Source organism: Aethalodelphis obliquidens, unplaced genomic scaffold (assembly GCF_003676395.1).
Source record: "Aethalodelphis obliquidens isolate GAN/ISIS:26980383/991018 unplaced genomic scaffold, ASM367639v1 scaffold3, whole genome shotgun sequence".
Taxonomy (NCBI): Eukaryota; Metazoa; Chordata; class Mammalia; order Artiodactyla; family Delphinidae; genus Aethalodelphis; species Aethalodelphis obliquidens.
The window spans coordinates 26,990,557-27,012,362 of record NW_020837947.1 but is presented as its reverse complement, the minus strand read 5'-3'; the positions used below and the strand labels follow the sequence as shown (position 1 = coordinate 27,012,362).

At 40.7% G+C, this 21,806-nt stretch overlaps 2 protein-coding genes across 9 annotated transcripts in view; one reads left to right on the top strand and one right to left on the bottom strand.

Moving 5' to 3' along the window:
• MTFR2 (mitochondrial fission regulator 2) overlaps window positions 1–21,806 on the bottom strand; it is a 228,074-nt gene that overhangs the window by 71,608 nt on the left and 134,660 nt on the right. The gene's annotated exons all lie outside the window — the stretch shown is intronic.
• Window positions 1–21,806, top strand: part of PDE7B (phosphodiesterase 7B) — a 367,442-nt gene that overhangs the window by 260,700 nt on the left and 84,936 nt on the right. The window lies entirely within an intron of this gene.

Here is a 21,806-nt window from a genome sequence, read left to right as displayed (position 1 = left end):
CTTACATAGGTATTTTTAATTATTGTCCGACAGACAGTTCTTTTGCAGCACTTCCCGATAGGCCCCATCAAGATGTGTTTGTGTCAGAAGAGACCTTTTCCAATTATTGTATTTCCTCTGTTTGGATTGTGTATCTGGGTAACTGGAGTTATAACTCCTGCACTTGGAGAATATTCTAGTACTCTGCACCACTCCGCATAGTCTGGACCTGTCTTGCATCTCCCCCTATGCTAGTATTCCTTTCCCTGTCTACATGCAACTTACACTTTCAGTATTCTAATTCATTTCTTAATGACTTTTAAATATTCCCATACACTTCTCCTTTTCTCCTTCACTCTTCTTTTATTCCACTTCGGCCTCAAGTTGAAACTTTTCCAAAAGGCACGTATCACAATATTCGTAAATATAGAAATCCAGTTTCTCTTTTCCCGACCACAGTAATTTACAGAAAGCTTGACACTGACCTGACTCTGAGCGTGCCTTTCACCCTAGGGTTATTTTTCATTGCACCCCCTTTGACTAAGGGTCGAAGATGCATGTATTTTGCTCAGAAGAAAAAGCGTAAAATGGAAAGTACTGTTATTAGAGACACTTAGCAACAGCCTGAGAACGTCAGCGGCTAAAGCTGTGTGCAACCAGCGCCAAGGTGGATGCGGCAGCTGCTGTAGGAGAATGTTGAGAAGCCAGCTGTTATTCCCATTGGCAAGGGAATGCGCCAATCACCATCCAAGCTGCAGGAAGGCTGGGCCAAGTTCTGGGGGAAAGAGCGCCTTCCCATGCCAACTAGAAAGGGGCCCTATCGTTTCTATGTGTCAAAATTATAGCAGTTACTTAGGTCCTTTCCTTTCTTTAATCACGCATTCTCCCTTCACAGGTTGGAATGAGAAAGAGAGGATACTGAAGAGGGAAACATCTTTCTCTTTCATTTTACATTGTCATAACAAATAACTTTACGGTTTAAATATTGATTATAGCCTGGCTGGCATCTTTGGTTGATGAAGGGTGCAGATATAAACAAACACAAGCGAACTTCAAAGGGTGACTAATGCACCAGCCCATATGGGTCAATCCATTTTCTCAAGCTCGCTAGCTGGGAGCCAGAAATTTTGGCTAACAAAAAGCAGTACTTCGAAATTTCCCTAAGAAACTTCTTTTTTACCTCCAAGCAGAGAGGACAAAGTACATTTTCCTTTAAGTTTGTTTACCACAGAGTAGGAAGAGCAAGAGATATTTTCCCCAAATTTTATTCAGGCTTGGAATTTAAGTCAATTCTGTAAAAATGAGGCCTAGTTAACTTTCACTTTGGCTGTACGTAAGCAGTTCTTTGAGATCCGAAGCATTAACTTAGACAAACAATTAGAAAGTAGTGACCTCATGTCCCTCCTTTCCAATATGTCTAAGGCATGCAAAGCTTCCTAATTAAATAGCATAGTCTTCTCCAAAAGGGCGGTAAAAAAGAATGCTCATACATGCATATGTCCCTTTGAGAAATATATACATGTGCGTATTCCTAGTTTGAGCGCAATTTGTTCTCATAGGCCTGTTTAGATTGTCATGCAGTGTGGATGTGCAGCACGCGGAGTTATGTTCTACAACTGAAATTGGTAAATCTTTTGCTCTTAGAACTATCTCAGAAAATCAAATAAATAAATAAGTAAAACGATCATACTTTCCATGGTTTCAACAAGTCACTCCCGGTGGGAGGAAGTCTTTTCTCTAAATCACATAAGGAAGAGTAGACCGTCAGTAGCATTCCTGTGGAGTAATCCATCCTATTGCCAGCATACCAGTATCCACACAACTTGAAGTTCAGTGTTATTCTGATTTCTTTTACCGGGATAGCTTCAAACCAAGCAAGTAGGCTGCTAAGCAACATTCCTGAAAATTGGACAGAATAGAGATGGGAGCAGACGGAGACAGGTGTAGTGAAAGCTTAGGACAGGAGATGAAGACCTGGGTTTTTAGCATGTTGTCACACGTACTGTACAGGTACTGTAGGTGTTATGAAGTCTCATCGTGCTGGAGGGAGAAGAGACTGCTTCACGATGCGGGAGTGAAGCGGGATGACCTTCTTTAGAGAGAGATTGCAGAGAACTTCTCTTTGTATTAGGAGAGGAAACAAGAGAAGCTGGTTCAAAATTTCACAAACACTGATTGAAAGTGTGCCGTCTCTGCCGGGTGGCCCTCACTCAGGGAGACCATAAGCTACGTGAGGCGAAAAGGCAGGGACACACTAAAAGTTTTCAAAGCACAATAATGCAAGACAACATGACTACAAATGTCATAAGACAAAATGGGATTAAAAGCCAAGTGAACAGGGGCTTCTCTTGTGGCGCAGTGGTTGAGAATCTGCCTGCTAATGCAGGGGACACGGGTTCGAGCCCTGGTCTGGGAGGATCCCACATGTCGCGGAGCAACTAGGCCCGTGAGCCACAACTACTGAGCCTGCGCTTCTGGAGCCTGTGCTCCGCAACAAGAGGCCGCGACAGTGAGAGGCCCGCGCACTGCGATGAAGAGTGGCCCCCGCTTGCCACAACTAGAGAAAGCCCTCGCACAGAAGCAAAGACCCTACACAGCAAAAATTAATTAATAAACCCCTACCCCCAACATCTTCTTTAAAAAAAAAAAAAAGATGAAATTTCTTAAAAAAAAAAAAGAGCCAGGTGAACAAAAGACCACATATTATATGATTCCATTTATATGAAATGTCCAGAACTGGGAAATCTGTGGAGACAGAAGTAGATGAGTGGCTGCTCGAGGCCAAGGAGGGCGGGGATAGAGGACTACGGGGGTAATAACTGAAGGGTACGGGGTTTCTTTTCGAGGTGATGAAAATGTCGTAAAGTTGAACATCCCCCGTCGTGATGGTTGCACATATCTGTGGATGTACTAAAAACTATTGAATTGTACACTTTCAATGGGTGAACTGTGTGGTATGTAAATTATATCTTAACAAAGCCATTATTTAAAAATCTAAGGTAATTTAAAAATTGGAGAAAGAAAAGCCAAGTAAATGAAAGGAGCCATAAGAACTCCAGGGGTGGAGTCTTCCCTGTCAGGACCCTGACCCCACAGCCTGCCCTCTTTTCTCACCTACCCACGGGGAACAAAACAGAGGAAGCTGTGAAATGCTCTTCATTGCTTAGAAACAGTGCAATACTCTTCAGAGAACCCGCTTAAGTGTAAGGCTCGATGGGGTCCCGATTCAGTCCCAGGAGAATTGTGAGCCTGTGAATTATCGTCCAGCATCTTTTCCAGACAAAAGCGCTTTAGCTGACAACAACACAAGCTCTTGGATGAAAAGAGTAGACATTCAAGCTCTCTGAAGCCGCCTCATAAATAACAAAAAAGATTGGCACCAGGTAGGTCTTACCAGAGACTGCAGCATTTACAAAGTTCTTCTATTTGAATTTATTTCAAGCAGTCAATAAATAAATGGTTCCGTGCTATTAAAAATGGAGAAAAGAGAAGACTACAAACATGTGCTTCTACCTCCTGCAATTTGGTCCCTTTCCCCGGCTCCCTTCTCAGAGAAAGATGCAGTTGTTCACTTGATGACCCTGGTACCCAGCATATTTTCTTTGGGGCCATCTTTTGAATATTATTTTTGTATAAAGCCAAGTAAATGAATGGGGAAGTTGAAAAACAAAATCAGAATGTTATATTGACACCGTTGTAGATTTTCCGAATGCCGAAAAACAAGAAATGAATGGAAATGAGTTTGCCAAAGTGAACATTTTATGCATCTTTATATAGGGCATACTCCCAAGTGGAAAAAAAATGCATTTGAATAAAATAAAATAACAAAATATTTATTGAACATTTTTAATTTATGACATATATTTGTCACATTTAGGCAGAACTCTCACCCTCGGGGACTTAACATTCTAAACATTTCCTTCTTTGTGTGTCTTTTTCTCTCTTCCTTATTTTCTATTTCTAGTGCTCAGAAGGCACTTTTAGCTATTTGGAGTTACGAATATTCTGCCCAGTCACAGGCATATAATCCCCCTGGAACTGTCCGTCTTTCTGAATTGTCTGTCTTAGTGATACACACAGTGATGGCTAGTGATTGTGGAGACCCTCTGAGATAACTGCAAGACACCAAATGAGGTTTTTAAACTAATCCAAAGAGTGCTCCATCAGCGTTAACCTTGAAAACCCAGAAATGACTGTTCATTTTGTACCCTCAGGAATAATATCCTTCCATTGACGGGGGAGCATGGGGCCATTCACTTAGCTATGAGAAAGCCCGAACATGTGTGGAGCATTAAGGTTTAGAGAAAAAAGTGACACTGAAAATTCTAGAAAAGATCCAAAAGTAAATCCTCAATAAAGCTGGTAATAAGTCGTTGCTAAAGTTCTTTGTTTAGGAATTTGGAGAATTTGTGCTTCTCGTTGGAGGGATTATAGAGATATGAGATGGCTTCACAGATGCTGTATAATAAAGTTAGGCTTTGGATCGTTACCTGTATTTTTCTTCAGAACCTGAATTGTAACTTCCTTATACTATATAATATGAAACATACCTGTACCTTATTGCACTCTTAATCTTGTCAGTAAACATTTTCCATGGTAGTATTCTGTATTATTTTTGATGTAGTTTTTCTTTGAGTGTGCGTACAGATTATTGTTGACAAAGTCCTTCCTCAGCTCTGATTGCCCAATCCAAGAAAAAATGTGCCAGTTCCCCTTCTAAATCTGAACCAGGCCACCTGTGGAGCACCCTAGTTTTTGCTCAGTGACTGAGCTCCTCGTTGGAAGGCCAAGGGTCTTTATCTCCCATTTCTCTACTACCCACCCCCTGCAAATTCTCTTTCACTAAGCAAACCACTCCTCCATCTATTTCTCCATTTGCTGCTCTGGCCCTTCTTTTTCCTGGTCTGTGAATTCATACCCCAAATTTTCACTACCTTTTTCTTTCAGAATGTTCTTTAAGTTGATTTGTTCCACAAAACCTCTCCTAGCTCACCAGAGCAGTGACAATCCATTTCCCCAACTAAGGTGCCCAAATCCCACGAGACACAACTCAGAAATGCCCAAAGATGACGCCTAATATAAATATTTGCTTCCTGTACTGTTTGCTTTTGCCTCATGTCTCATCTCTATTTTGCTGGATGATTGTGCTTTGGGATGTGTCCTTTCACATATGTGCTCAGTTACAGAATGGGATACTCATCAGTAGTTCCTACCCATGTCTTCCCATTGGAGCCACTGGGGAAGCTTTGTAAAAATACCTATGCCCAAACTCACCCCAGACCAATTAAATCAGAAGATGTGATTGAAAACAACTGATCTTTGATGGTTGTGAAACGGAGTAGAATGTTAGTCTAATTTCTTTTTCGCTCCCATCCTGGGATGCAGAGGGAAAATTCTGACCAGTTTGAAAGTATAATGGGAAAAATAATTTTAAGTATCCTGCTGAATCATATGACTAGAAAGTTAAAGGTAGGCAAGAGCTTATCTTTTTCCAGGTCACTGCCATGTCAGTTCAGAGAAATAAAACATTTGCTTTCAATGACAGTCCACTCCTTCTACTCCAATCTTCCATGACCTTCACCCCACCCTGCCCAATCCCTGCTGATGAATAGTTTTCTGAAGACTGATCCTATGATTCTGTGAAGTCTGTTGACCTCAAGAAGTATATATTCTAATAAATCAAACATATGATAAGCTATTCTGAGGGCTGTATCCAGGTAGCTTCATCTTAGTTGTACAGATCAGTGTTCCCCACCCAATGTGCTGTGAATGGGTTTCCAGTGTGCTGAGATGTTATCACCCTCAGTCCCTGGGGTATCCAGGCAAGCGGGGGGCAGCCAAGATCCCAGTTCTAAAGGCTCTCAACTTGAGCAACCAGGTACATTCAACCCAGTGGAATCAAATGTTATTTTCTATGTATGATATGAGGTGAAAAAGCAGGGAAGTCCTGGAGAAATACAGATGGTAGAATCTGGAGCGTCTAAAGTGAGAAGCAATACAGAGCACCAGGTTTTACTCAGTGCAGAAGGAATTACATACTGTGCCAGAATCCATCCATCAGTTACAGTCATACTAAGAGTAAAGCCATAAGCAGCAGCATATCAGATGTGAAAAACTAAGCAATTAATACTAAAAGACTTGTCCCCCAACATCACTTGAGGGGAACCTTATATTATATTGCTCACAAATTCCTAATATAATAATACATGAGTACAATAGATTAATAATTGGTAGTCAGTGAACATTGATTGAAAACAAATATTACTGTTTATTCATTTATCATCTCCAAAAGAATGAGTTCATATATTTGGATCTGTTTTTCAGTTCCAGTTCTCAAATTCAAACAGATTAAAATCACATAATTGGGTTTGGACATGAAGAACTGTTTCTCTGGGTTTAATTATCACAAGAGGAAAATGATGTAGTGAAAGGAATTCGGGACATTGTTAGACTTTAATTTCATAAAGGGAAATGTATATTGCCATCAAAATAGATTCTAAAAGGCTGTAAGACTTGATAAGGACAGAAAAATCTAAAATACAAACTTATTAGAATGTGTATTTATTCATTTAATTCAGGCATAATTTTCCCAGTGATAGCTAAGATGTATTCTCGGACTTCTGGGTTTGTAGGAAAGAAACGTAGAAATCACATTATATCGAGATCACAAGGTATCTCAGTAAGCAAGAATAGAGAGGTTTACCTGAAGAAGTCAATGAAGGTGTATAAAAAGTTCTCTGATGAGTTCAAATATTTTTTTAAACTATTAATAACATGCACAAAAGACAGAGGAAGATTCATGTAACCAAAGGCAAACACAAATGCGTGATGCAAATCAATGAGAAAGGATTTTTTAAAGGATTTCTTAAAATGCTTTTTAAAGAACAAGAATGGAAAAGAACCAGCCTATGGCCCAGGAACCACCCCTTTTTTTTTCTTTCTTTTTGTCCAAAAGAATGAATTCAAAGTAGAAAAGGTATAGCTTTGTTTTAAACAGGGTCAGTGTATTGGGTTGGAATGGAAGCCCAAGAAAGCAAAAAACCAAACAATAGACAAAAACAAGGGCCATTTTGCAAAACTTCAAGTTTCTGGGTCAGTGAATTATAATCCCAACTATTCGCAGATATATTTGCTAAACTCCTGTCAATAATCCTGGTGGAATTATGGAGAGTTGGAAAGTGTCAGAAAACTAGAAAAAAGGCAAAAGTTGTCTGAATATTATTTGGTTAAAAAAAATCAAATGATCTTTGTTTATAAAGTACCTCTACTTCAGCTTAGTCGCCAAGGGTAATTATGACGGCTGTGTAAACAAGCAAGGGAGCAGAGTCCTGAGTGGGCAAATTAATGTATGTTCCAATCAACCCTATCATAAGTAAGGTCCAGGCACAGAAGGGCAGGTTTCAGGGACCGTTTCTATAGGAGCCAGTGTTTCTTGAGTTTTATATTTTATCTGCTTCTTAAATAGTTCCTATTCCAAGTCAATATGCTGCAAGGTCTTTCTTCCAAGTATATATTCTGCTAGGACCAGTTTAATTAATTTTACAGATAATAAAATATTCTAAAATACACCTCTCCCTAAAATAGATGTATTTGTATCCTACGTACTTATAAATTTGATGGGAACTTGTATGAATGAAGTAGCCACATGATCATGTGACTTGACCAATTTTCTGCCTTCTCCATGATGCCAGAAGAATGTTGATTGGGCCTTAGCCCCCTTTCCTAGAGAGGGCCCTGCATATACACGCTTTAATAGAGCGCCTACCCCTGCTAAGTGATAAGACCAACTCTGGGGGTTGAAGAAGCACACAGTAACAGGCCTTGGCGGCTGACTGGACTTGTCATAACTAGGACACAAGACAGCACCTGGGTTATAGGAAAAGAGACCACATTTGTTTGGGAATCTACTAAATGTATAAACTCCCCAACAGTCTATTCCCAATGAGGCAGGAGATAGATGGGCTGAGCAGCTGGAGTTTGTCCCCTGTGGATGGATATTCCAAAATAGCAGGAGGGAGAGAAGAGCTGAGCCCTGCCCAGGTAAAAGACAGAGACCACATATTTCTCATTCTCAAGCTCAAGGAGACCTTCCCGACTATACACGCGCAGAAAGGCTCCTTGGAGGTCAAAAAGGTCAACCTACCCAAAGCCCTCTTCGCTAAAATCCATCTTGGCTAAGAGAGGCGCACACCAACATGGGAGGACCCTGAGATAAACCAAATACGGACTCAGAACCAGGCAAAGAAAGATGACTGGCCAAAGGAAACCGGAAGAAATGCCCCATATAAGTGATTCAAACTACCACAAGTGACTCCTTCTCTGAGTCCGCCCGTGTGTCTGTCCACACATACCCTTTTTTTCCTCCTAATAAACACTTTACTTGATTCACTTCTTTCCGTCTCTTTGTGGAAATTTATTTCTACAAAGCTGATGGGCCAGGGCCTTGTCACTGGCCACTGGCCATCATAGTCTAGTGGCTAAGATTCAGCACTCTCACTGCTACGGCCTGACTTCAATGTCTGGCCTCTGGCCGGGAACCGAAATCCTGCTTCAAGCCACTGCAGACAGAGGCCACCCGAGATCAGCAACAGAGCTGCCAGGGCCATCCTTTAAAAACATTAGTCAGATCATGTCACTCTCTATTCAAAACCTTCTTGTGTCTCCGTTTCTCTCTGAGTCTCTAAGCTATTGATATTTCTGACTCCCCTCCTTGCCCACCCCTCCCCACTTGTCATCTCTCTGCCCTTATCTCCTCCCCACACTCTCTCTGCTCCAGCATGCTGGCCTCCTTGCTATTTCTAGAACATATCAGGCTTGTGCTTGCTCTTCCCTGAGCCTGAAATGCTCCTCCCAGATGGCCCCATGGCTCCTCTCACATTTCATTCAGGTCTTTGCCCAAGGCACCTCCGAGCAGCCCTCCCACACCCTCCTCTATTTAAACCTCAGTCCCACCTCCCACCCGGCCCACCCAGAACTCCCTCACGCCTTCCCTGCTTTATTCACCCCAGAGCACTTACATCAGGTCCCATCAGCAATGTATTTGTTAATTTTGTCTATTATCTGTCTTGCCTCCACTGGAACCTGAGCAGGCATGTTCTGTCTGTTCTCTTCACTGCCATATTCTCAGAGTCTAGAACAGGGCCTGGCACATAGTAGGCACTCAAAACAATTTGAGGAATAAATGAATAAATATCCAGTTGGTCTGTACCCCAAGAAAGCAATTAGAACCAGATGTGTAGACTTAGTCATACAGGACAAGAATGCAAAGAGTGATGGTACCAGAGAAGGGCACTAGGGGACCTCTAAGCTCCTTCCAGTGCTGAGATTTTGACCTAAGTATTACACACACACACACACACACACACACACACACACACACGCACACGCACACACACACACACGCACACACACGCTCCATGTAGAACAGTATATACCCAATTATTTTCCTCAAAATAGTCATCTTAGAAGATACTTGAAAAATGTGTTTTGTGGACAAAGGTTTTTGGGAAATTCTGTATGATCTAACCTTCACAGTGAAGCTCAATAATTGGAAGAATCCAAAAAATCTCACATCTATTAGTCAGGGTTCTTCAGAGAAACAAAACCCTGACTAATAACAGATTTTGGTAACAAGAGTGGTTCGAGAGGAACAGAATCTTAAGGATGGGTTTTCTCAATTGGTCTGGGCTGTCTGGGATTGGCTGTCTAATATGATTAGATTTAAGGATGCTAATTATTCCCATTAGTAAAGGGAATACTGATGAGTTCATGGTGTGATGTGGCAATAGAGATATGCAAAATATCAACAATAGATTCTCCTAACCAAACATGTATAAGAGGCAAGTTTCTGGGTACGCATGTATGTAATCCCTTCAAATTTTTTGTCAAACTAACAAGAATAATGAGATTGGCTGGTTACTCCTAACGTTACTGGACAAAGTGGGAAAAGAAAAGAATGACTTCAGGGATTCAAATTTCCAGCTCAAGTGATGTATAAATGACCCTGAAAGCTTCTATGTCTGCCTTGAAAGAGACTCATTTCCTGTAGCTGCAAAGCTGAGATTCCTGAAAGCCAAGCCCAGAATCTCATCCGGCTAATGGCTGAATTACAAAACAAACTGAATTTCCAACATTGGAGGGTGTTTACTATTAAATTGAGGGCCTTGAGTGGGAAGGAATGGGACCCTGAAAATTGGAATGGAGACATATGAGAAGGCCCTGATGAAGCTGGGGACATTGAACCCCCAAATTCCGATGAGTCTTCTTTGACAGTAGAAGCAGCCTCTCTACCTAACAAAATACCATAGACTGAGTGTCTTAAATATCAGAAGTTTGTTTTCTCACAGTTCTAGAGGTTAGTCCAAGATCAAGGTATCAACATGTCTGGTTTCTTCTGAAGCCTCTGTCCTTGGCTTTCGGATGGCCACCTTCTCACTATGTCCCCGCATGGCCTTTTCTCTGGGCTCACACAAAACTGGTGTCTCCTTGTGTGTCTAATGTCCTCTTTTTATAAAAACACAAGTCAGATTGGATTAGGACCCATCATAATGGCCTCATTTTAACGTAATCACCTCTTTAAAGGCCAGATCGCAAAATATAGTCACATTCTGAGGTACTAAGGGGGTTACACGTTCAATATGTGAATGGAGGGCACAATTTCGCCCTAATATTGCCACTTTTAAAAGTTTAATTTTATTAAACAAGCACATTTGACTACAGCACCCTTAATTCACATTTTTTTTTTAGATGTTGGGGGTAGGAGTTTATTAATTAATTAATTTATTTTTGCTGTGTTGGCTCAGTAGTTGTGGCTCACGGGCCTAGTTGCTCCACGGCATGTGGGAATCCTCCCAAACCAGGGCTCGAACCCGTGTCCCCTGCATTAGCAGGCAGATTCTCAACCGCTGCGCCACCAGGGAAGCCCCAACTCACATTTAATTATATATCAAACAGTAATGTTACTCTGTTTGAATCTATTTTAACAATGACCTAGATTTATATAGCAATATCAATAATATTATTTATACAATATACAAAATATAATTCAATATAGAATTTATATAATGTGTAGTATATTATGTATGTTTAACTTTTATATAGCAATATCAATAAGAATATTCTTAATAATAAACTTTATGACAAGACGATTGACAAAGCACTTTTATCCACATGATTTGATTCCTACCTTCTATGAGGTATACAGAGCAGATATTATTATCCCTATTTAACAAAACAGAAGATTGAATGAAACCCAGAACGGTTAATAGTTACCAAGTTCATAGAGGTAGTAAATAGCTTCTCATATTATTGGTTTCTTCTTTGTGATAGTTTTTCAATACTACATAATACCCACCCTCCCTTAACAATATACCATGGCTCTCACTTCAGATCAAGACATATTTGAACAGACATATTGTACCATATTAGTTGAAAACACAGGCTGTGGAGCCAGTCATCCTGGTTGCAAATCTGCCTTCATACTCACTGACTACATCATCTTGGAAAAGTAATTTAACACCTCTGTCTCCCAGGTACGACATAGACAACAGTACTTATTTAAGGGGGCTATTGAGAGGATGAAATGAGTTAATTCATGAAAAGTACTTCAAACATTACCTAGCACATACTATATGCTCAATAAATGTTAGCGATTACTATAGAAATATAAGTGACAGGTTTTAATAGCAAAATAACATCCTATAACATCGCTGTAACATAATAGATTCAACCATTTCCCAACTCAGTCCAGTTTTTGCCATCTGTTTCCCTTCTGAAAAACAAAAAATGAACAACACTTGGAGTTTAAAAGAATCTCCAGTGCCATGTTGGCACGGATGCCTGGAATGAAGAACTCCCAAACACCTCCTAACCCTGAGCAGGCTCCAGCAGTGAGTGTGGTGGCCTGATGGTCCTTCTGAGGTCAGCAGACTTCATGTGGAAGTCTCCTAAGAACAGGCTATCTCGTGGGACTTTGAGTATTTCCTGCCCGTGATCAGCAACATCTTTTCTTGCAGTATTTTGGCAGGTCTGTCCTTGTTCCCGGCCAGAATCAGGAAGTTCAGAAGCACATGAAAACAAACAATACATTGAAACACTTCTCTCAAATTATTCAAAGTTCAAGAAAACAAGAAATTATTCAACAATATTAGGACTTGGTATTTTATCTTATTAATTATATTTCTTCTCGTTAATGTGCCCATCCTTTTCTTCCCAACAAGTACTCTCCTTGACACTGATTTCCAGGAGGCTGTTTATTTTTTCTTGAAGTATATTTAGGTATAGGAAGTGATTAGACGAGGTATCACTATATTTTGCAAAAATTTGCAGGCATTTTCGTGACCAGGGCTGTTTTATCCTCTGTGCAATTTTCAAATTATATTTTGTTATTAATATCAATCTTATGGATTACCAATGTTCTTAAGATCAGCATGATTTTTTCCTTAAAATCTCTTCCCTTCATTTCAATCATCATAGCTGGATCAACTGCAAGCCAACACTGTAAAATTTCAAAATTTTACATATCTTTTAAGATCATCTAAATATTGGCTCCTTAATAAAACCTTCCCAATTTCCCAACTCCATGTGATGCCCAAAGGACTCTGCTTCTATTTCACACTACTGTCACTCAGCTAAACACAATGGACTTTTTTCAATCCTCCTTACACTTACGCTTTCAGCAAGATCTATCTGAAAGCCATTCCCTCCCTCTTGAATTACTCTCTTCCATGACAAAATGAGCTTCTGGATTTCTTCGTATCTTTATGGCTGCCTCTTCTCCTTTACAGACTCCTCCTCCAGCAAGATATTAAATGTTAGAGTTGCTTAACCCTGGATGCCAGGCCCTATTCACTTACACTTCATTTCCTAGGCAAATTTATACATGCTTATAGTTTTATTTGATTTATAAATTTATATATTCATCCCAGACATTCCCTATGGGTCCAGACCCATATGTCCAACCGCCTACTTGACATTTTTGCTTTGAAATAACAGTAACACTTAAACTCAGTGTAGCCAAAGTTGATCACATGAACTTCTCCCATATCTGGTCCTTTTAAAATTCCCTTTTTCTGTGGTTAGCATAATCAATCATCCAGTTACGAAAAGCCAGAAATCTAGGAATTATCCTTGATAGTTCCCTCTCCCTCAGACCTCCCAGGCAATTCCACATGTCATTTCTACCTACTCAATATGTCTAAAGTCTATTCACTTCTCTGCCAGGACCACTACCATACTCCAAGCCACCACTTTTTCTCACCTGGACTACTATCAATACAATGATCCCCTAACTAGTCCTTCTTGCCCCTTCCAATCCTTCTCTATTGTGCACCCAAAGTTGTTTTTTTCAACATGCGAATCCAGTTATATCATCTCCCCCTTAACACCATCACATGGCTTCCTAGTTCTTTTGGAATAAGGTCAAACTCCTCAGCCTGTCCTGCAAAGCCCTGACACCTCTCCAGCCTCATTGTGCATCATGCCCCACCACATCCGCTTTGTTCTTTCCCATGATACACACTAGGTCTTGTTACAGGAGCTCAGACACACCATCCTCCTGCAATAAAGCCTTTGGACATGCACACCTGTCTGCCTGGATTGCCACGCTCGGGGTAATCATGTAATGTATGATCCAATCAGAATACTTCCAAGTGTGAAAGGGGCACTATTACTGATTACACCAGGACAGACAATAGGCCTAAATCAAGACTTTCCAGGGCAAATCGGGACATATGTTCACCTTAAATTAACTCCTGTTTATTCCCAAGATCTCAGATCAAATGTCACCTTCTCGGGGAGGCTCACAACAACCTCCCTAGCAAAGTGAAGTTCATTGTAACTTTCTTAACATCAATAGACCTCTCTTTTGTTCCAGTACCCAAAGTTGCAACTTTACATTTATGCATATAATTCTTCTATGCTGTCCCCTCCAAGAGAATGTAAACTCCATGAGGCAAAGACTGTTCCCAAGGTTCTTCACCATTGTATTGCCTGCCAAAAATATCATGTCTCATAAATATCATTTATATTAAATATCATTTATCAAATGAAGGACATGAAATGACTCCTCTGTGAGAATTTCCTTTTTCTGTGATGGCTACAACCAACCATCCAGTTATGCAAGACAAAAATCTACAAAGTATCTCTGATGCCTCCCTTTCCCTCAGCCGCAGGATTCGGTCCCTCCCTGTGTCCGTTTTCTTTGTAGCCTCTTCTCTCTCTCCTCCTCTTCATTCTGTGCTTCTTCCTCCCCCACCTCTTCTGCTGTCTGTATATTTTTTTTCCAGAAAGCTAACATACTCATGAAATCCAAAGGACGTCTCTTCCTAGTGACAAGTGGTTTCAGAAAGAGTGTTCTAATTTAAATTATTCACCTGTACCCACAGAAATTTGCTTACTGAAGACCTGGTATGAGAGTCTAAATCATACCTTCAATCATTGTTCTAAAATGTGAAGTCCGGGCTTCCCTGGTGGCGCAGTGGTTGAGAGTCCGCCTGCCGATGCAGGGGACATGGGTTCGTGCCCCGGTCCGGGAGGATCCCACATGCCGCGGAGCGGCTGGGCCCGTGAGCCATGGCCGCTGAGCCTGCGCGTCCGGAGCCTGTGCTCCACAGCGGGAGAGGCCACAACAGTGAGAGGCCCGCGTACTGAAAAAAAAAAAAAAAAAAAAAAAAAAGATAATTAAAATGTGAAGTCCTTTTAAATGTAAAATTATATTAAATTGTTTAATTGAACATTAAATGATTCTCTTTCAGTTCTACTAACTGCAACCGTTTTGTAGATGACCAGGAAGTTATTTTAGACCCAGAAATGTCCAAGTTATTTATCCACATAAAATCATAAAACCTCACAGCACTTCTGAGACAGGGATCCAAACCCAAATATCCCAGTATCACTAAAAGTTAGATTCCTTCTGGCTTTATACCATATTTACTCATTTCTAAGAATCTCTCCTAGATTATTAATGATCTTAGTGCCAGGATGACATCTTCTGTTCATTTGTGTTTCCCTTTCCCCACCTACTTTCCAACACTTTGTATAATGTTTTGCATGACAGTTTATCAAAAGGAACTGAATTAGTCTAGGATCTCCTCAGAGCCTGCTCTAGAATTGGCCCCTTTGCTGACACACTTACCCAAAAGTTCTACTTCCCTACAAGATACCTAGCTCTCCAATGGAGTCTAGACTCCCTGTAGTCTAACCTGCATCATCTGAGACTCGTGGCTTCTAGTGTCATGATCTGTGGCACCCTCTGTGGTCCTGGGCTTATAGTACAGACATGGAGCATCAAGATCTCCTCAGGACATAGCTTTGGTACTGACTGTCATTAACCCTGACCTGCCCAGCAGAGGGAGGAAAAACACAGCCTTGGAAGGTCAAGAAAGCCATGAAAAACATCATGGGTGATCTGACTGGTCACTGTTGTAAAGAATGGAGACATTGGCTCTGCACAGCAGTGGTTTAGAGAGCAATGGCTCCGAGGCCACCTGGCTTCTGATCCCAGTTCAGTGACTTACAAACTCTGTGTTCCTCGGCACAACATGGACGTTAGACATACCTACCTCAGGTGGACGGTTATGAGGACTAAACCAGTTCATACATGTACAGTCCTTGAAACAGTTCCTGACTTTGAAATTCTCCTAAATAATACCTACTGTGGTGGGGGAGGGCACAGGAATCTCAGAACAGCAACAAAATAATAATAATAGCTACTGTTTTTTTGTAGGTTTTTTTGAGTGCCTATGACGTGCCAGGCATTGTGTGTGTGTATTATACATTTATTAAAAAATAGCAAGCTTTGCTTCGGTGAGATTCTGGAGGTAAAAAGCATTATCCCAGAAATAAGCAAGCTTACACTGGTGTTTTCATTACTTAAGGCAGATCCAGATCACGTATTCCCTAAACTGACTCCTCAGATTATTCCCCTTATTCTCAATCTTTGCAAGAAGACATGTGCTTGGTGTCCTTTTAAGTTCTTTTACAGCTTCTTGGAATTCTTTTTAGGCATTCCTGCTGCTTCTTGTTCAATATCTTTTTTTATTAGTCTTCTGTGTTCCTAGTGATTGTAACTTTTTTTCTCATTTCCCCCTGTAAAACCATCAAGCTAAAGAATGTCTAGTCTGAGTTAAAACATACCATACCCGCCTTAAAGAATAAAAGCACTGCTATTTATATATTCACTTTTGCAGCATTTAAGTCCCAAAATGTGCATTTGTCACGAAGTATTTAATAATTCTAAAGTTGCAAGGTAATAAAGTACAGGCAATAGAACATTAACTCTAACTTGGTGAAATTTCCCTTTCTCTGATTTTGACAGAAAGTGCAAGGTTTTTTCAAAGAGAAGAAAAAAAAGGACTTTTTGCACATGCAAGGAAAACTTTATATTGTTCCTTTTGCCAAAAGCATGGTTTCTGGACAAATAACTCCTGGTTCCTCTCTTTCCAACACACAAAGCTCTCTCAGCGACAGCCCAGAAAGACACAATTAGTGCAACAGACCACTGGAGAGGTTCTTAGTAACGAGACAGGCCCAGCCCCACTCAGGAAAGTAAAGCAGAAGATTGAACCTGTGGGTGGGAAACTGGGGTGTCATCAGCCATCTTGGATCTCACGTGGGCTCACGGTACTCAGAACAGCCCTCTCTGCCTGACTCATCTACACTGGCTGCCTGTCCTATCCCATAAATCTGTGGAGTGATTAAATTGCACAAACTTTCTCCTTTTTATTTGGCTAGATAAACGTCTTAGGAGAAATAATTCACTTTGCTAATTGAGAGTAGTCATCTGAAATATTCACAGCCGCCAGCTCTGGGGCAGTGCAGCCTGTTGAAAGTTCCAGTGTGAGATTTGGGGATCTGACTTCTCTCTGCCTTCATTTTGCAAGTTTGTGGCAGTGACATGAATTAGAAATGTTTAAGGAGGCGCAAAGGAATACCTTTCACGGGAGCGTCTTCTCTCCTGCCAGAATGGTGGCTCAATAGCACCTTTCTGACTCTACGACCATCTTCCTCGTTCATTGTGGTGCCCCATGAATGTCTATCCCGTGGTCCCTGCAGCTGTTCTCGTTATCTTCTTCCTTCGTCTCAGAGGCCATCAGAGCACAGTAGCTACTGCTCTGTTCCTTTCTCGCTTCTTTTCCCCACCCTGAAATGACCTTGACACCATGACTGGGGCCAAAGTCTGGTTCTCGTCATGTGGCCCGTGTTTCAGCCACTGTAAGTTGTCATCGCTGTCAGCGTCTCCACCCTCTTTGCCAGTTACATAAGAGGCCACATAACGTCTGCTCCCTCCCAAGCTTTTATTAAGCAGAGACGGCCTGAGAGGCCAAGTGGGCAAGAGGTCCATCCTGGAACCTCGTCCCCCGGGAGGGTGAGTGGCTGTCTCAGCTCTCTGCCTGTGTTGGCAGCTTTAAATACCCGAGGACGACATGTTATGTTTTCGGCCTGAAGGGGCAAAAGAGAAGCAGCCCTTTCAAAATAAGAATTCCCCCGCTGTTTGTTTCCTTTTGGCACACAATAAGAACAGAGCGAGGACACGATTCTGAGCTGTCAACGCTTCCTCCCTGCTTCCACTGCACCTTCCGTTTGCCAGAAAAAAATTTGCTTCAGTTAAACAAGGGTCTAATGAATAGTCAAAGTAATTGTTTAGCTTGGATATAAGGCCTTAGGTAAACAGATGATTGCTTGAGACCGTGGGCCAGTAAAAGCAGTGCAGTAGGACGCCACTCGTTCTGTTCTTCGGACCAGTGGCCTCTGCTCCTCCAGGGACCATGGTTACTGAACGATTTCTCTCTTCCCACGAGCATGCTGAAGCAATTTAATATCAGAAGGGGCTCATGAAAGCAGGGAGAAGGAGCAAGAACTTTCTATATGAGAAATATATACTGAAAACATTCGTTTTACCCCATTCAAGCTTTGATTCAATAGAACACTGAAGCTACGGAATCTTTGGTTTGTTTGTATTTAACTTTTCATGTTGAAGAATTTCTAAAATGCATTGTTAGCCCACTTACAGTTGTCCTGCCTCCTGCCTCATTAGTATTTTGAATATGATTTCATCCTTCTTCAAAGCAATTAGCTGCCACACCTAAAGGCCATCGTTAGGTTCATGAGTATCTGCTTCCAAGACTATAATAATAGTTACAGAAAGAATAAACACTGCAACGGAACCTTTCGGGTTTTGTAGTTTGTTGTTGTTGCTGTTGATTTGTTTTGTTTGTTTAGGTATTTTTTCTATCAACATGCTTCACTGTTACTTGTCTCTTTTTCTCAGAAGTGGGCTGGCATCATAAAAAAATTATCTTAATTAAGAGCCTCGGTAAATTAGTTGCCAGGTCGTTTGAGTTCTGCTGAATAATATTTTTAATAATTGCTTTCCATTTCTTACTTGAAAATAATAAATGCCTTGTTGATCCAGAGCAGGATTTGGTTGTCTTATTCATGCAGCCCATTTCCACTGAACTGCTATTTGAATAAACAGCATCTATCTGATTGAATCTCAAATTCATCAAGGGGGTAGATTCCCCTGGTATTTAGTTTCCTGGAATCATGATGAATATATATTTGGTTTATGGGCAACTAGCAATCAGAGCATACATTATGCAATAAAAAGTTAATGCTTAACTGTTTATACAGTTTTTTTATCCTGATGCTATAGGAGCAGGGTTGGTTAAGAACATGGGTTTTGGAGCCAGTTCTGAGTTTGAGCACGAGCTCCCCACTCACTAGCTCTGAGCACAGACAAAATATCAAATTTCCATTAGCTTCAGTTTCCTCATCTGTGAACGGTATAATAATAATCCCTCCTTCATTGGGTTGTTGGGTAGATGATATGAGATAACGCATGTGAAATGCTCAGCACAGCATAAGTATTCAATAATGTTAATCATCGTGTTATTTTTCAGGCACCTGATAATTTCCTCACAACAATCCTGTGGGGAGGTGGGGGGGGGAATGCTATATAATGCAAATTTAAATATTAGAAAACCGGACCTCGAAGTAGTTATTGATTTGCCCAAGGTCACCAAGGTGGCAAAATTCTGATCCTCTCAGTAACAAGCGTTTCCTGACTCTCAGCAAATCACCACCACCCCCCCTTTACCCGTTCCGCCACCTGGTGCTGTCTCCTCACGATTTCTCTAAATCTGAAGTCTAAATCTAAAGTCATGAGGACGGGCCACCTCTGCCTTAGACCCTCAGATGGACAAAAGGAATAAACTCTGGAAGAGGCTTTAAAACCCACATTGATATTAGACAGAAATTTTCTGGGAAAATAGTATCTTCAGAACTACAAAGTCAGGATGAACTCTTTGGTAACACTGAGAAGCAAATACTAGTGAGGAAGTGAGTTCCAATTAGTGAGCTTGAAACCCATAGGAGAAGCCCAAAGGGATGACACAACAGGTGAACAAATCCACAAGCCGAGCCAGCTTTAGACCAAATGAAGACAGTCTCATCTCTACATAGGTTTTCTTTTATTATTATTTATTTATTTATATGGTTGAGCCAGGTCTTAGTTGCAGCAGGCTGGCTTTTTAGCTGTGGCTTGCTGCCTCCCTAGTTGTGGCATGCAAACTCTTAGTTGTGGCATGCATGTGGGATCTATTTTCCTGACCAGAGATCGAACCCGGGCCCCCTGCATTGGGAGTGCGGAGTCTTAACCGCTACACCACCAGGGAAGTCCCAGTCTGCCTAGGTTTTCAAGTGTGTGTCTATCTTACTGTCACTCATAAAATATAAATTCATTCAAAGGCAGTGCTGCATTTGTTGTATCATTTTTAACATGCTGTATTTTCTTGATAAATACTAAAAGCACAGCTTCTATCATGTGGAGGTCTATGACTTTTTTTTAACTTTAAAAACCAGGTGCGCACACTTCATAGACAAAAAATCAATGGTATTGAGAGGAGAGATCTTTGCCTATGAAGTTTAACAAGCTAGATTTAAGGACTGGCCCTGCTAATTATAAGCTTAAAGCACCATAAACTCAGGCAGTCAATTAAAGTCAATAGACAAATGGATAAAGAAGATACGGTATAGATACACAATGGAATATTACTCAGTCATAAAAAAGAATGAAATTCTGCCACTGCAGCAACATGGGTGGGCCTAGAGAATACTATGCTTAGTGAAATTAGTCAGACAGAAAAAGACAAAAACTGTATGATATTACTTATATGTGGAATCTAAAAATTAATACAAGTGAATGTATATAGCAAAACAGAAAGAGACAGATACAGAAAACAAATCAGTGGTTACCAGAGGGGAGAAAGAAGAGGGGAGGGGAAAGATAGGGTTATCAGATTAAGAGATGCAAACTACTATGTATAAAATAGATAAGCAACAAGGATATACTGTATAGTACTAGGAATTGCTGTCATTATCTTGTAACAACATTTAAAGGAATATAATCTGTAAAAACACTGAATCACTATGCTATACACCTGAAACTAATATAATATTGTAAATCAACAACACTTCAATAAAAAATAATAAAAGTTTAAACATGCATATAAAGTCAGTCTACTGAGTGCCTTTAAGGGGTCTGAGTCCTGAGCTGGGGCCAGTAGGGTGAATAGCAATCGTTCACCCTCTCTTCTGAGCCTCTATTTTCTCACCTATAAAGTAAGGGTAGTAATATGACTCTCCTCACAAGGCTATTGTGAAGATCCAATGAGAAAAACAAGAAAATAAATATACAGTGATGTTTGTGAAAGTGCTTTGTAAACTCTTTAGAGAGTTATAAACATACGGTGTTGAAGACAACTCGAGGAGAGGAAAACTCTTCAGCTTTTTCTGGTGGCTTTCCTATGACTATTGACCATCCAGCCCCAAGAATTTATCAAATACTAGCATTCTCTTCTTTAATGTCAGATTATATTCATATTTTTAAATGTACTTTCCCATCTCTTCTCTCCTCCTCCCACTTTACTGTGTTCTATAAATTGTAATGTTCTTTAATATCAATATGGCACTACAGTATCAGATTATACAAAACATTAAATAAAGCATCAGTATAAAATTCAAAGCAAAGAATAGCCCAAGGGCTCACAGCTTACAGTTTACAAGCCCATGTGTACACAAGGCCCATCTGTGAGGGATATTTTAAACACTGTCAATTGCATGGGTTATAGCTGATGGAGATCTCGTCCAGGCTCTGGTTAACTCCAGGAGTTAATGAGAGAAGACTGTTCCTGCTTTGTACTCGTAGGCTGAGGCCCTAGTGCCATCTCTTGTTTTGGAAAGAGTGGTTTATGGAAATGGAAGCATCACTCTTGGAACTGAAACCTTCCCCAATTCAAGTCTTCCGGAAATATATTAGGTCTACTATATTTTTACCTCTCCTCTGATTCCGTATTATATGTACTAATTGGTGAATTTGGTCATTATATCTATTCTTGTTAATAGAAGACATTCACTTAGAGTTTGCTAAGTACCAGACAACACACAAAGCACTACAGAGAAATGCAAAACACATAATATGCGTGATCCCTGCCTTGCAGGATTGTAGAAGGAAAACCAGCATTTATTTCCAGGCAGCAAGTGTTATTTCAGATTCTCCAACCAATGACACCTTGAAGTGAGTAACTGAGGCTCAGAGAAATACATTTTCTAAGCTCACACAGCTAGCAAGTGTCTGAGCCAGGTTTATCCAAGGTCTACCTTGTTCTGAAGTCCACGTGAAACCTTTCCACTCACCTTCACTACTTTCCTTAATTGGGGAAAGTGAACACAGACATTAAAGGAAACCTACAAATGAATAAGGACTAGAAATTCTACAGACTCATAAGTGCAAGGGAGACTGAGGGTCTAAAGTACCCGGAGCTAGACTG